At 39.2% G+C, this 16,394-nt stretch overlaps 1 protein-coding gene across 1 annotated transcript in view; it reads right to left on the reverse strand.

Moving 5' to 3' along the window:
• Positions 1–16,394, reverse strand: part of TSPAN11 (tetraspanin 11) — a 190,584-nt gene that overhangs the window by 143,202 nt on the left and 30,988 nt on the right. The window lies entirely within an intron of this gene.

Genomic DNA, 16,394 nt, shown 5'->3' on the forward strand with positions numbered 1-16,394 from the left:
TCACCTCTGTCAGGGAAGTAGTATTGCACAGGGGTTAGAGATCTGGTCTCAGAACCAACAATATCAGGTTCAAATCCTATCTTTAAAAATAACTGGTTGCACAAACCTGGATAAGCCACTTACCATATCAGTTTTCCAAATAACTTTTTTTTTTTAAATTCATGCCCCCTGTCTTAAAATCAATACTGTGTGTTGATTCCAAAAAAAAGAAGAGGGGTAAGAGCTAGGCAATGGGCTCAAGTGACTTGACCAGGGTAACACAGCTAAGAATTGTCTAAGGCCAAATTTGAACCCACAGCTCCCAACTCGAGGCCTGGCTCTCAATCCACTGAGCCACCTAACTATCTCCTATAAACAATTTTTTAAACTATAAGAGACAAAGGAGATGCCAATCATAGTTGGTAGAGAAAATTTCTTAATGTCAGTTACCTACACTTACCTACAGTTACCTGAAAATACACATCTCTAAATGAATATGTTTAGCACTGAGAAGAGAAGCCTTGGAGGAAAGGGAAGGAGGAATATGATAGTTATTGTTAAGTATTTGACTTTATATTTACATTACCAATTAGTTGTTTTCTCTTTTGCTTTATTAAAGAGATGACCACTATGGATTTAATTTTTTCTGTTCTGCTAATTATTTCTTCTGTACAGACCACAAATTTATTTCCATTTAACTTATTTTTCCAAGTTTATTAATTCTTCATTGAACCATTTATGAACATTGTCCTCTGATTCCATGTTCTCTTGTATATTCTCAGGGTCTCTGTCTCATCAGGTGTTCGATTTCCTTTATCTTGAAATATTAATTTAGAGACCTCTGTACTCATTTAGGTATCTTGATTACCATCTTTCTTTCTATTTTAATATCTTTCCTGCTGAATTATCTACTTGTGTTCTCAGTTTTTAACTCAGGGTTTTCCTCCTGAGATCTTTGAATATTTCCCTCATATTTCTCTAATTGCTTATTTTCTAATTCCTCCTTTCCCAGTGAATTCCTGGGAGTATTGACCTCAAAATGATCTCAGTCTCATTCCCCATTGGGAAATTCATTGCACAAAGTAGTTTCTTGAGGGGCCACAGAATTGGCCCTAGCTAGATGCCAGTTATTTCTTTCAGATCTGGTGTAGTCCCATAAACAGATTAACATGCTGTCCCAAAATTTCCTCTGTTCCCCCACACAGCCCACATTTCTGCTTTCCTATACCATTATGTCCTATACAAGTGGTTCTGCTGCTTGTTGCCACAGAATGATGGGATCAGGATTGGGGCAGCAGCAGCAGCAGCAGAAAGGAAATTGCTGAGTAGATACCAGGGCAAATGGCATTTAGTTGGGTTGTGTCTCCTGCAAGAGCATGAGAGCTGGTGAAGGAGGTGCTAAATGAGTATGTTAAGGATTAGCCTTTTTTGCTATTAATTCAAAGAACTGTTAATTTGTTGGGTTTCTTCTTACATTTGTCTATGTAGATGGTAGTGATCTTTTCTATGTATTTCCTACATCAGGGAATATTCAAGAGTTCTTAAAGACTGGAGAGATTTTCTAATCCTCCATCTTGTTGATCATGTGGTTTGGAAGTAGTATTTGCACAATTAAAAGGGTGAGGTGATGATCCAGTGCTTTCTAACTGAAAGGAAGAGATTAAACTACTGTCTGTGGGGAATCCCATTTTTTCTTACATGGTGATTGAGGGAATATAGTCAGATGAGGTGAGAGTTTGAATTGCTAGAGAAGCAAAGACTAGCAGAAGGGCTGGATTGAGGAGAAAGGACTGCCTCAAATGAAATAAAGGATAGTTATGAACACTGATGACTTAAAAATGGGGGCATATCCAGGGATTTGGGTTTTGGCTGTAAAGGAGGAGAGAGACTGGGGATAAGATTATCCACAAAAGAACAAACTGCAAATGCTTGCTACTGGTTTTGATTCCTTAACACCTATGATAAGGGTTGATAGAGGAAAAAAAAATAAATCATCACAACAGTGAGTTGTTTGTAGTATTAACTTGCTTATAAAACAGGAGAAAATGGCAGAATAATGTATAATTCTCATAAAATTCTAATTTTACAAACATTTTTCTTGTTTGAGAGTAATTTTAGGATAAGAAACTTGTTACCTCCCTGAATCAAGAAAGTGAACCACTTGGAGAAGGCGCCATGAAGATGCCTGCAGAAATCACACATTGCACCAAAAGATCTGGAATGAACTTTGGGATGTAGTGAAATTGAACTGTGGTGGTGGTGGTGGGGGAGGGGGGGTTTGAATGCATTTATTTTGAATGTAACTCTTATGCCAAAGGGGACTGCCCCCAATTGACTTTTTGTCAATGCTCCTAGCAAACATTGGTTTTGCTCACTCTTCTATTTCCCTCTTATCTATAACTGTTGTGGTTTCCTCTTAGAAAGTTCAATATTGTATGCATTTTTAGCTAGCAGATTTTTAGAGGGATAAGATAGTTATATTTAAACGATCCATTGGGGAGACTAATCTCCCAAAGGATCATAGAGGGATTGTGCAACTAGAATCTGTTACCCTAAAATCTACAATTCCCAGCATCCCACTCTCCTCACATTACCTGCTACTGTAGGGAGGATATAAATTTGGTGTAGCTCTGCCTCTCGCTCTCTTGTCTTCCTGTCATGGCTTTGGTGGAGCAGGGTTCTTAAACAGGCAAGGAGAACTTAGTCATGTGGTCTTAATTCTGTTAAATAGCTAGGGTTTTTTTTTTAACTTCTATTTCCTTTTTTTCTCCTTCTATTTCAAGTCATTATTAATAAACTTTATAAAATATAATTTTGGAGTATTGGATATTAATTTAAATCTTACAGTAATTTAGAGAGCAAGTACCAGTAAATTGCTTCATGCAAGGACCACATTGAAAAGATACACAAAGAGTTAAGATGAGGAATTAGAGAAGAATTTATTATGCTTCAGTTGAATAAAAAAAGCGAATTGACAATTGTGATTTCAGACAAGATGACAGTAAAAATAGGTACTCTCTAGAGAGTAGAGCAGAAAAAGTCCATTATGAGAAAAAACAGTGTGATAGAATGTTGGACCTATAGTCAGAAAGATGTCAATTTGAACCCCACCTTTGTCACTAATAACTGTAACTGAGGTCTCATCATTTAGCCTCTCTGAGCCTCAGTTTCCTTATATGTAAAGCAGAAACAGTAACAGATGTAATATTTCACAGAGTTGTTACAATACTAAAATGAGCCTTTTTATGTAAGGTGCTTTGTAACTTTTAAAGCATTAAATAAATGTCAATTATTATAAAGGCCCCATACATAATGAATGAACCAATTATCTCTATCTCCATTTTCCTCTGTCTTTGTCTCTCCGCTTATTTCTCTTCATCTGTTTATTTCTGTTTCTGTCTCAGGGTCTATCTCTCTGTCTCTGTCTCTAAGGACTTTCATCTCTGAGGAAAAAACAAACAAACTAGAAACCCCACTGGAGTCAATTATCTATTCATGGAATTTGTTCTGGACAGCCTTGAATGAAGGGGCTCCTCAAATGGCACAGTACATATTTACAGGACTTGTAACTTTGAGCAAGTCACCTAACCTGGACCTCAGTTTCTTCATCTGCAAGACGAAGGGAATTTCAACTGAATGATCTCTAAGATCTCTTATATCTCTAACTGTATAATATATAGAGACTTCATAAATAAATTTGGTATTAATAAACATATCCTTTATGGACCACAGCAAAACAAAACTTAAAACCAATAAGAAATAGGAGTAAAAAGTAATTGTAAATGGGGATGGAATGTCCTAAATGAGTGTCAAAGAATAAATCACAAAAATAGTAAAAGATTATACTAAATGAAATAACAACAAAAAGGAATTCTAGAAAGGCCTATAGACATAAGTAATAAGGTCAGTCAGATCCCAGACCTAGCACATATTGAAGTATACTAGAAAGTCATTGGCAAAAAGTATAAAGGCAATACAACAAGAAATGGTGGTACATAGCTGGCTGGAGGGAAATCCCTAAGGTCTTTTATCCCGGAGGAAAAAGGACTGGGGACCTGGTTAGAGTCAGTTCTCCATTCATGGAATTCATTCTAGATAGCCACAAATGGAGGAGCTGAGGACCCCTGGTCTTGCAATCTTAAGAAGGCTGTTGGGGTTGCATCAGTTTGTGCAAGAGGAAGGAGTAAAGAGTGAAGACAGAACCTATGTTTATAGGCTTTTTAAAAAAAAGGAAGGTAAACTGAGGAATAAAAGAAATAATAGAGAGGGAATAAAAAGGTTCTGATGAGTTAAAATCTAAGAGGATCTTAATTAATCAGGAGAAGGGAAGGGAAGAAGAGGTAAATTAACATTCTGTGGACTAGATTTCATGTTCCTCAGTAAAGGAATCATTGTCCTTTGTGGGAGAAATAACATATTAGGAAGTCATTTGAGTAGAGCAATAAAAGGCAAGATACAAAGAGGAGCTAGAGATGATTTCTTCTTGTATGGATACTGGCTGCTCCATCCATCTTCTTAGGGAGATTACCCAGAGTACCCTACTCTACTCTGGACCCAGTAATCCTGAGTCAGTGACATGGCTGCATCCACTGCTTAGATGAACAGGGAATTACCAACTATAATTCCTCCTGTAAGTTAGAAGACCATTTAGCCTTAATAACTATGATGGGGTTAACAAAACATTGACATTTCCAATGGTTTCCATAATGCCTGATTTCTAGATCTATGCTCTTATCATATGAAGAAGGATATGGTTTTGCTTTTTAGAAATTTGTAGCTGCAAGTTAAACATCTTTACTCCGAGGAATTTAAATGGATTTATGTTCCTTTCCATGGAATAAATGTGTATATTTACATTTCTATAGTTATATTTGTATGTTATACATATATAAATAAGTGAGATCTTTGTTGTCTTGTTAGAATCCATGTATATGATAAGATTATTTCCTCTTCCCTGTGGAATCTGGGTTAGCATTTTATACAGAGAATACTGAAGTGGGAAGAAGGGATAACCGTAAGCATCTCTGTAGAAACCAAAACCATTCTTCTGGCATTTGACAGACCATTGGCATCTGTCTCATCAGTGATAATTGTCCCTTGATAATTGCTTTCACCTCTAAAACGAGCTAAGAGAGTTCCTCTTTGTCCATTAATGACTTCATAAATACTATGTGGGCTCAGATAGCAGCACTCAGCAACATGGGTAAGACCTTTCAGGTCCACTTTGTTAGCTAACCTTGGGTTAATTTCCTCACTTTGCTACTCTTTTGGCCCTGGTTGTATTTCCTTCCTCCTTCTATCCCTCCTACATTTATCCTTTGGTAGCCTTGGGATTCCTCCCCATGCCCCAGCTTTCCTATGCCCATACCCCACATTGAATTTCCCTTAACTTTCTTTTCCAACCTTAACATTCTTCTGTAATTAGACCAAGGACAAAGACCTAGAGCAGTGTTGTTGAAGGTTTTCAAGTTCACATGCCCAAACTGCAACTTCAAGCTTCCCATGAGACCCCCCTCCCACAACCTTACCCCCCATTACCCCAGAGAGCAGAGGGAGGAAGTGCTCACTTTGGGTGGCTGAACAGAGGGGTGGGGCATGCACAAAATGTCAACAGGCACTGGGAAGAGGGGGAACAACAGAGCAGCTCTGCATGTGTGTCAATACTTCACCAATTCTGACCTAGAGGGAGATAACACACAAGCTGCACTATAATTTGATACTGTTGCAGGGGAAATGGCAAATTCTTTTTATTAATGTAGTTATCTCTTGGCTGTTCACACTAATAGAGGGAAGACATTTCTTTCCCCAAAATCATTTCTGTTGGCTTTTGGGGATGCTTTATTTATTTTTGGAAATGTATCTCCTCTTAATTGCATTCTACCTCATATTAAAATTAAATTGGATTCCTTGAGTAAATACTTATTGCTGGTACAAGAAAGCAGTCCAAAAATATTCTAGATGTGAAGGGGAAAGGGGAAATGAGGTGCCATCTTGGAATTCATCACTTGTCATGGAAAAGCCCTATTGGATAATGGAGACATGAAGATAAAAATGGACTTTTTGCTCTGGACAATGTCCAATGAAGAGGAACCTCCAAGAAATGCCCTTTGCTTTCCTGTTTCTGATCCTTTGCCCTCTGCCAGCAATATCCTCCTGTGCCCTCCATTTAAATACTTACCATCCTTTAAGGTCTGTCTCCTTTATGAAATCTTCCCTTATCAACTGGGCACACGGTAATCTTTTATTCCATTCAGTTTCTCCAGCACTTACTGTCTGTACCATTGATTTGGGCACTTAGCATAATGTACCATTTTGTACTTTTAGTTTTCTGTTCATATTTTATTTCCCCAATCACACTGTAACATGCCTTTGGTCAGGGACTATTTTCTTCCTGAGTGAAAAAGTTTCTTTCTGGGTTTTCTATTTGAAAATTTTCTTACAGTTTCCCCCCCCCCCATGTTATATCCCATTTACGTACCATGTTTCAATAAATCACATGACTGTTAAAATTAAATCATCTATGCCTTATGAATGGGATCAACCAAATCCCATTCTAAGCAAGAGAAGCATGTTTTTCAAATGTGGGATGGGTATTTGGAGATGAGAGATTTTCCCATTTTAGATTAGATTACTAAGATTATCCCCTTAGATTACGAAGGGTACATAACAGGCCATACTCCAAGATCTATATAGAACTCAACGCCTGTACTACATCAGCAGACTAGGACAGCTCGGGACTATGGGAACAGGAAATAGTCTGAGAGCTGGTAGACCTTTGAGTATCCTCTAATGAGCAATAAGGGTACTGAAGTCTTTGGAAAAATTAATTCAAGCCCACTGAATACCCTCTGAAGTAGTCACTGGCATGGTGGCCTGAGGGTATTTGATCATTATGAAGTGGTTAAATAGTATAATTAATTAATTAACAGCCTGCTTCTTGGGAGGTTATGGAATGCCAGAGAATCAATCCAGGTGCTGATGGTTATAGCTTCTGAAGCATCCCCAAGTGTGCACCTTGCACATATTGGCGTGCAACACAACAAAAAATATTCTACATCAGAAAGATCACCTCCAGTTTCTGGGATGAAATAGGGTCTGAGCCAATCAAGAACAGGCTAGTGGGCAATCCTGACCAGAGGCAGTCTGGCTCCAATCTGGAATTCTATAATCATTGAAAGCAACTCATCATGATCTGTGGGAACATCTCACCATGATCTGGATATAAAATCCATATCTTAGCTTTTACACAGTTCACTGAAGCTGTTGGCCCTTTGGTACTTAAATCTAGATCTCTGTCTGCTTCGTAATGAGAACAGATAGATAACTCCTTTGACTAGGACTTAATAGACCACTGTCTACTGAAAGAATAGGCAGCTAGATAGTGTAGTGGATAGACTGCTGTACTTGGATTAAGGAAGACCTGACATTAAATCCTCTTTCAGACAGTCACTAGCTGTGTGACCCTTGGCAAGTCACTTACCCTGTCTGCCTCAGTTTCTTTATCTGCAAAATGGTGATAATGATAGCCTATCTCCCAGGGTTGTTGTGAAGATCAAATCAGATAATACATGGAAAGCATTCTATATAATATATAGATAATTTATGGAAAGACTTTCAAGTCCTTATTATTATTAATAATGAGGCACTTCATGGGCAGACTACAGCTGAAGAGCACATGTTAATTTGGGCCTGGCATTCGATAAATTAGGCTGGGTCTCTTGGGGAGGGTTTGTGGCTGACTATCACAAATGACTTGGTGATGAAATCATAAATTTGGGGTGCTTTCAAACTATGTTGTAAGCTGAGGGTGGGTGTGTTGTTTTTCCTCCTAAAAGTAACTCCAGAGAATGGGAAGCATTGAAGAAGTCTAGCAGAGCTGCCCAACGATGTTGAGGAGTGAACAGACTGATCTCTGATCTCACTGACAGAACAGCAAAAGACTCTAGCTCAGGCACAGTTCTAGGAAAGGTCAAAGGTTGGTCTAAATTTGGTGAGTAGAGAGAGGGCAGTTAAAATGGGGGACAGAAGGAACCAGAGTTACTCAGAAGAGGATGTGGAGCTGGGGCAAATTCCTTTTAGGTAAAGCAGAATAAAATTAGTATTAAAGGCAGCCTTGAAGAGGAAGAAAAATCTATTTGAAGAGGGGAGGAAGTCTGAACTCTGTTTTAGTAACTGTAGGTAAAAGAGAGCACAATATAGGAGACAAAGTTCTGGATCTGAAATGAATGAATGAAGAAGCATTTGTTTGTATTTACTCTATGTACCAAGCACAAAGCAGACAAATAGAAAAGGGGAGATAAATTTTGGCATCAAGGGGCTTATATTTTAATGGGGGGGGTAGTTAATAAATAGGGAGAGGATTGGTCTCCAGGAAAAAGAACTTTGATCTGGGGAATCACAGAGATCTTGAACTGATCCATGGGAAGAATCAATTGATATTGCCTTTTAAAAGCAATGGCACTGTTAAGTTGATTACTATTCTCAGAGCAAGAGGTAGAGAGTGGAGGTACAAAGGCAGGATACACATGTATAGGAATGGGGTAAGTGGCAAGGTGATCTGGGAAATTAGGTAGATGTTTCACAAGAACCTTCCAAGTGACACAGTGGTCACATCTTTTTCCCCAAAACAGTAGGTATGGCATGAGCATCATACCCCCAAACCCAGGCAAACTGTAAGCAGAGAAATTCCTTTGCTCCTTTACATCCTCATGACTCCTAACCCAAAACATCTGACCCAGAGAGGATTATCCTCCCTAGATTGTCCTTTAGATTTGAGATGGACAGAGAGACGCACCTCATTGACATTATCAAGTTGTATTTCAGACATCCATCTGTCCTCCAAACTATGAGGGCCACCCCTTGTGTCTTCAGGGAAACATCCCTCTACCCCTTGCTTCAGTGCTTATCGATCCAGAGTCACATCTTCACAGTTGAATAGAATATAAAAACCCCAGAATTTATGTCATCTGGCAGAGACAGCTTTCCATCCATGCTGTTCCCCCTAGTAGGCAGGCTTCCACCTATGCTGTCCAGGCCAGGTTCAACATTACCTTCTAAACTAATAAATCTCTCTTTTATTTTTAAGCTAAGTTTAGGAGTCTTGCATTCTTGCAAAAGATACTCTTCTTGAATCCTGGGGGCAGCTAGGTGGCTCAGTGGACTGAAAGCCAGGACTAGAGATAGAGGTTCTGGGTTCAAATATGATCTCAGGCATGTCCTAGTTGTGTGACCCTGGGCAAGTCACTTAACCCCCATTGCCTATCCCTTCCTGCTCTTCTGCCTTGGAACCAATATAGAGTATTGATTCCAAGATGGAAGGTAAGGGTGTTAAAAAAAAAGAGTAGGTAAGATGTCTTTCTCTTAGGAGCAATAGGGGAAAGTGAGAAAGCAAGAGAGAAACTGAGAAACTATAGAAAGTGTCCAAAAACTGAACATGGACAGAGGATAGAAGGAAGACTTACAATCTTGGCTAGGGATCAGATTCAGGCAGAAATCCCTTCTTAAACATTAGCTGTGCTCTATTTCAGCTTCTGTTTGCATCAGACCCCTGGCAGGAAGAGGCAAATGTAGAATCAAATATACTTGAACCACTAGCCACAGCTCAGCAGAAGACTGCTAGAAATAAACAGAACCTTCCTTTAAAAGTGCCCTAGAGAAAGCTGGTTATATTGTCCCAGCAGTTCACCACTATAGAGGCACACAAGGACTCCCAACAAGATTGGCAAAGTCCAGCAAGCATGGAGAGTAAAGAGAATTTGATTGTGACCTGGTGGCTTCCTGCCAGGGCCAAGTTAACTATTAACACACAGACCATAGATAGATTTCTTTTCCTCCTGGAGGAGATGGTGTCAAGAATCAGAGAAGAACCTCTCTACTTTCCTTAGGGAAGTTCAATGACTTCTCTGGCATTCCCATCCCCATTCTGGGATCTGAACCCAAGGCTAGTGCTCGTATTATACCTCACCTCCCAATTATTCTAAATCTTTCTAAGGAAAAAATGTGAAAGTGTTCTGCTTCCTAATCCAAATGGGAAATTCTCCATGTAAAAGAGTGATAAAAGGCAGCTTGGCAGCCCTGGGGGAAGAGACTTTATCGTTGCTGAGGTTGGCATGACAATACAGATCTCTTTGTGTTCATAAGAGCTAATTAGTTAATTAAGCTGAGTACTGAGTACTACTTTACCCCTTACATGCTCTAGACCTAACAGCACTCACATTCTTGATACCAGGGGTTGGCTGTTAATCTGGATTCCATGAACTTAATTTAAAAATATCTCTATTTTGATAACCATATTTCAGCATAATTGGTTTCTTATGTAATCCTATGTATTTTATTTATATATTTAAGAACATTATTCTGAGAAGGAGTTCACAGGCTCCACCAGATTGCCAAAGGGCTTGATGATGCAAATAAGATGAAGAATTCCTGCTCTAGTCAGATCCATGGAACACTGAGCCATAAATAGCCAAGACTCCGGTTCTCCCCTGACAAGTTTCCTAGAAAAACTAACCCAAGCTAATAAATAAAGAAGCAAAGTTTATAACATTAATTTGATGATCTGAGTTTATGCTAATTTACAAAAGCTGTACCACATAGTGGATACCTGTAAGAAATGTGTCAGCCCCGTAATTCCAGTCAGGCCTGGTGGAAAGGGGCTTTTCTCTGAGATGAACATGAATCAGCAGGTAATTTCAGAAAAATACACCTTTATGTCCTTTGAACATTCCCTGAAAACTCCCTTCCTTCCTCCCTTGTTCTGGTTCTGCTGGTGACTATGTCTGATTACCATCACAGAATTATGCACAATTGGGCATTTAGAAAGATACCATGAGCTGTGTGACCTTGGGCAAGTCACTTGGCCCCTATTGCCTAGCCCTTACCACTCTTCTGCCTTGGAGCCAATACACAGTATTGACTCCAAGACAGAAGGTAAGGGTTTTTATTAAAAAAAAAAAAAAAGGAAAGATACCATGGCATGACTGAAAGAGGTTGGTATGCTCTGCTATTAATGGAGGCAGCATTATAGATAGAGAGGAGGAAAAAACCCAACCAAACAAACCTCTCTCCCCCAACACACTGCTTCTCTCAGTAGACCTGGGTTCAAATCCCATCTCAGATGCCCTCTGTCTGGAGTGATTTATATAGCCTCCATTGGCCTCAGTTTCCTCACCTGTAAAATGAGAGTATAGAACTAGGAGACATCTAAGGGCCCCTTCCAGTTCTAGATCTGCTTCTGTTAGGTGGTGCAGTACATGGAGCACTGGAATCTGAGTACAAATGTGGCTTCAGATATTTACTCGTTGTGACTCTGGACAAGTCTCTTACCCTCACCTCAGTTTCCTCAACTTTAAAGCAGTAATAATAAAAGCACCTCCCTCCTTGGGTTGTTGGTGGAATCAATATTCAATATTTATAAAGTACTTTGCGAGGATCAATATTTTAATATTTATAAAGCACTCTGCAGACCTTAAGGCACTAGATAAATGGCAGCTATTATTGTAGGCAATGTTGGACTTGCACTCAAGAAAAACTGAGTTTGAATCCTATCTTAGACATACATATTATCTGTGTGACTCTGAGCAAGTCACTTATGCTAGCTCTCTCTTGGCCTTGGTTTCCTTATTTGTAAACTCAGGATAGTAATGGCATCAATTTTATTGAAGGGAAGATAAAATGAGAAAATATACACATGCATTTTATAAGTGTTAAAGTCCAAAATAAATGCTAGCTTTTATCAAGATCTATGTTCCTATCATACCTGTGTGACCTTAAACAAGTCATTTAACTTTTCTGGTCAATGAGCCAAGAGAGACCCTAAATTCTGGCTCTGACATTACTTATATGAGAGGTAAATAGATGGTGAATAGTGGATAGAATGAAGGACCTGGAGTCAAGAGAGATCTGCATTCAAATCCAGCCTCCTCAGACACTTAAGAGCTCTGGGATCCTTGTCAAGTTACATAATCTTCTTCTGGCTCAGTTTCTTTGACTGAAAAATGGGGCTAATAATAACACCTATCTAGAAGAGTTATTGTGAGGATCAAATGGGATCATATTTGTAAAATGCTGATATAGTGCTTGGCATACAGTAGGTGCTTAATAAATGCTTATTCCCTCCCCCCCCCCCCCCCACTTTAGGAAACACCTTACCTTATATCTTAGAATTGATTTTAAGTATTAGTTCTAAGGCAGAAGAGTAGTCAGAGCTGGGAAAATGGGGTTAATTGACTTACCCAGAACCTCATAGCAAGGAAGTGTCTGAGGCCACATTTGAACTCATGTCTCTAGTCCTGGCTCTTTATCCACTGAGCCCTCTCCCTTCCCCGACAAGCATTTTTTTGGTGCCTTGTCTATGCTAAGCGCTTTGATTGGAATCCGGGTCAGCCATATCTACACCAGGAGAAACCTGGTTGAGAGGGGTCCAATCAAATGTTTCCTGGATGATTTGCTACTTTTGTCCGCTTTGACATTCCTTACCATCCACCTTTCCCCCAAACTGGACTTCATGGACTATGAAGAAGAAAACCCACAGCAGGTGTTCATAATTTTGGATGATGACAAATAAAATGTCTATTTTTTTCCTCCTAGAATCTTCTCTTGGATTTTGCTGCCATCTTAAAATATTATTTCAGGCAGTCTACGTGAACAAAGGCCCTTTTAAAAAGCCCATCATTCAAATGTTCTTCCTGCTTATCAGCTGTCAAAGACTACACACATAGTTCTTCCCTATTCCTTCAGCCTACAGAAACCATAGCAATAGATATATTGCAAATATTACCTTTACTTGAAAAAACTAGAATAATTAGGTAAGCAAACAAATTCCTCATTCCCAGGAAGGCTGCCCTCCATAACTTTGCCTCAAAAAGTTCCTTCACAGGGGGCAGCTGGGTGGCTCAGTGAATTGAGAGCCAGTCCCAAAGACAGGAAGTCCTGGATTCAAATCTGGTCTCAGACACTTCCCAGCTGTGTGACCCAGGACAAGTCACTTAACCCCCATTGCCTAGCCCTTACCACTCTTCTGCCTTAGAACCAATACACAGTATTGATTCTAAGACGGAAGGTAAGGGTTTTTATTTAAAAAATAAAACAAAACAAAACAAAACAAAACAAAAGATTTCCTTCATAGTCATAGAAAAAAAAAAGACACAATTCAGCCCTATTCCCTTGCCCAAATCTCCCCCACCTGTTGGTTGATTGATGCTTGAACTTCCTGCTATGGTAGCTTCATTTCTTTAGCTTAAGGCTTTGAGCCTTATAAAAATGGAAATATCTTTGTATTGCGGTGCTACTGATGGCAAAATGAACGGTATGGCAGAATGGAGAATATCCTCATCGATTTAGGACAGGAAAAGATCCTGGCGCTCTAGTCCAAGCCCCCCTCTTAGAGGAGTTGGTTAAATGACTTTTCCAAGGGTAGTCAGGTGGTTAAGTGGAAGAGTTACAACCCATGTTTTCTGACACCGTATCCCACTGGTTTCTCCAATCCAAGGACTCTGGGGTCTAGTCTGGATGCTGTCACAAATAAGCAACTTCCTCCATCAATTCATCATTTACTTAGTATCATTATTTATTACTTGCCTGCCAGTTGCTCCCCATTGCTAAATGGGATAAATGCAATGGCAAAACCAAAACAGTTCCTGCCCCTAAGGAGCTTACGTTCCAGTAAAATCTAGAAAATGAGTGTTGCTCTCTGCTGACACATTCCGGGAACTGGATACTTCTCTAACTTGTTTCTCTTATGTAGGACCCCTGTGGGAAAGTGACTATGTAGCACCAGCTCCTGTTGCAAGAACTTAGCTTCTCAAGGGTCAAAACAGAAAACAGCTTTCATTTTCAATGAAATGGACACAAAGAAGTCTCCTCTGTGCCAAAAGATAGTCAAGAGCCTCCTTAGTGAGCCACCACAGAACTCTCTAGTCTCTGTGACTTACGATACTACCCTGAAGAGGGTTCTCTGAAGGCAAAATGCCAGGGGTTGCTTCTTTCCATTTGTGCTCCTATCTTTCTCCAGCAGATGGTACACTGCAGCTTCTCTAGAGTGCCAGCTACTATTTTTTTAAAACCCTTACCTTCTGTCTTAGAATCAATTCTGTGTATTAGTTCAAAGGCAGAAGAAGGGGATGAAAGGGGATTAAGAGACTTGCTCCGGGTCACACAGCTAGGAAGTGTCTGAGTTCAGATTTGAACCCAAGACTTCTAATCTTTAAGTCTGGTTCTCTGTCCACTGAGCCGCCTGACTCTCTATGTACTGAGCCACTTAGCTGTCCCCCCATTCCCAGACTTCTATTTTTGACTACACTTGACTATGTTTTCAACGCATAAAAAAACACCTTGATGTCGGAATGCCTCTATTTCTTTGAGAATCTTCTTTTCCATGTCCTGTTCCCATCACCCATGTCCTTTCACATCAAAGGTATGCTTTGATCAAATGATTGCACCCTGACCAAAGGGACCTCAGGAGGCACAAAGAGGTGATACTAGAACCACTTAAACCCAAGGGAGGCCCATATGGTGCTGTAAACATTTGTATGACTTGGAAACATGAAATAGGGGGAGGCAGTGATGAGACTAATTCTTGATCTGCCACTTACTATCAATGTGACCCTGGCAAATCACTTCCCATCTGGACCCTTCAGTTCCTTCATTTGTGAGCATTGTACTAGATGATGTTTCAAGCCTTTCTAGTACTATGATTGTATGAAATGCTCATGCAGGATTATTGCCTCCCCCTTTCCCATATTCCAAAAGAGCTTTTGTGATTTTGGACAAAATTCTGAGGTTCTAGTTAAATACCTGATTGGCTAATATTCAATCTGTAGTATAGGAACATTATCTAATTTTTTTCCTATTAGCTCTTTTCTAATTAGCTCTCCATGATTAATTTCTTTTTTTCTTTAAACCCTTACCTTAGACAGAACAGTTGTAAGGGCTAGGCAATGGGGATTAAATGACTTGACCAGGGTTACACATCTAGGAAGTGTCTAAGGTCACATTTGAACCTAAGACCTTCCAACTTCATGTCTGGTGCACTATTCACTGTGCTACCTAGTTGCCTCCACACCATTTCTTTTAAAATAGATTAAATTATAATTTTCTTTTTCAATATAGCAAGCATTTATTTTCTTCCTCTTTCATCTCTTCATCACCAAAAAAAAAAAGGAAAATGAATTCTTGTAACAAATATGAATAAACAAACAAATTCCCAATTGGCCACACCCCAAAATGTGTTTCATTCTACATATGTTAGGAGGTGGGTAACATTCTTCATCACTGGTCCTCTGGAATCATGGTTGGTCCCTGGATTGAGCAGAATTGTTAAATAAAGACTTATATGTATTGATGCAAAGTGAAGTGAACAGAACCAGGTGAATGTTGTACACAGTAACAACACTAATGTATAAGCATATTTGTAATAATCTATTACATATTTACAACAAATCATATATATTATATTATTGCTATGTTACATGCTATATTATGTAATATATAAAAATAATTTTAAAAGACTTGTTAAATCTTTTGAAGTTGTTTTTCTTTTTTTGTGTGATGTTCCTACATAAATTGTTCTCCTAGCTCTGCTTATTTTGCTCTGCATCAGTTCATAACAAGTTTCTCTAGACATATTCCTTCTGCCATTTTTTATCGCAGGGAGCCATCAAACCCACACTGTCTAACATGGTCACAGTTGGAAACTGAGGACTGCAAGTGGTCTCCAGGAAAGATGAGACACTCACTGAACCCCCCTTATGTGACTTCTCCCACTAACTTCCCTTACTATTAGAATTGCTAAAATACATGAGAGCAAATTACTTACAGGTTTAGTACATATGTCCCACTTTAATCCTCCCAGAATGTCACCAAAGGATTATAATTACAGAATTAAAACAAAAGATTTTTATGTACCCACTTAAAAGGAATACCCCTTCCTCTTTATTAGGTTTAAGTCTCTAGTAGAATCACATTCAGATTCCCCACACCCATTGCACAACAGGTACATCAATCACTTCTCTAAGCACAAGCTTCTATGACACATTTCACTGATCTGTTTATGTACAATAACCAGAGCAACATCACTAGGATGCCTTAATGAAACATAGAGAAATGAAGGTTGGAAAATTGAGAAATGCCTAAATCTGGTCTGTGTTAAAATTGCCCTTTAACCCGGCACCTAGCAGCAAATGTTTTTGTTACTTATCTCCTAAGTAATTCTGATTGACTATGAAAGCTGATTAAAAGCAACAATGATTCTCCTAGCTGGTCATCCCACAGGTCAGTGGGAACTGACCCCCCTGGTTACCCTGCCTGTGTCATTTATCTGTAGCAACCTGGTATGCAAGATGATCACAGAACGTTAATTAAACAATTTGTTAAAAGTTAATGTGTGACATATCCAATTATCTGTAAAAGATCATGTA

Source organism: Monodelphis domestica, chromosome 5 (genome assembly GCF_027887165.1).
Source record: "Monodelphis domestica isolate mMonDom1 chromosome 5, mMonDom1.pri, whole genome shotgun sequence".
Lineage (NCBI taxonomy): Eukaryota > Metazoa > Chordata > Mammalia > Didelphimorphia > Didelphidae > Monodelphis > Monodelphis domestica.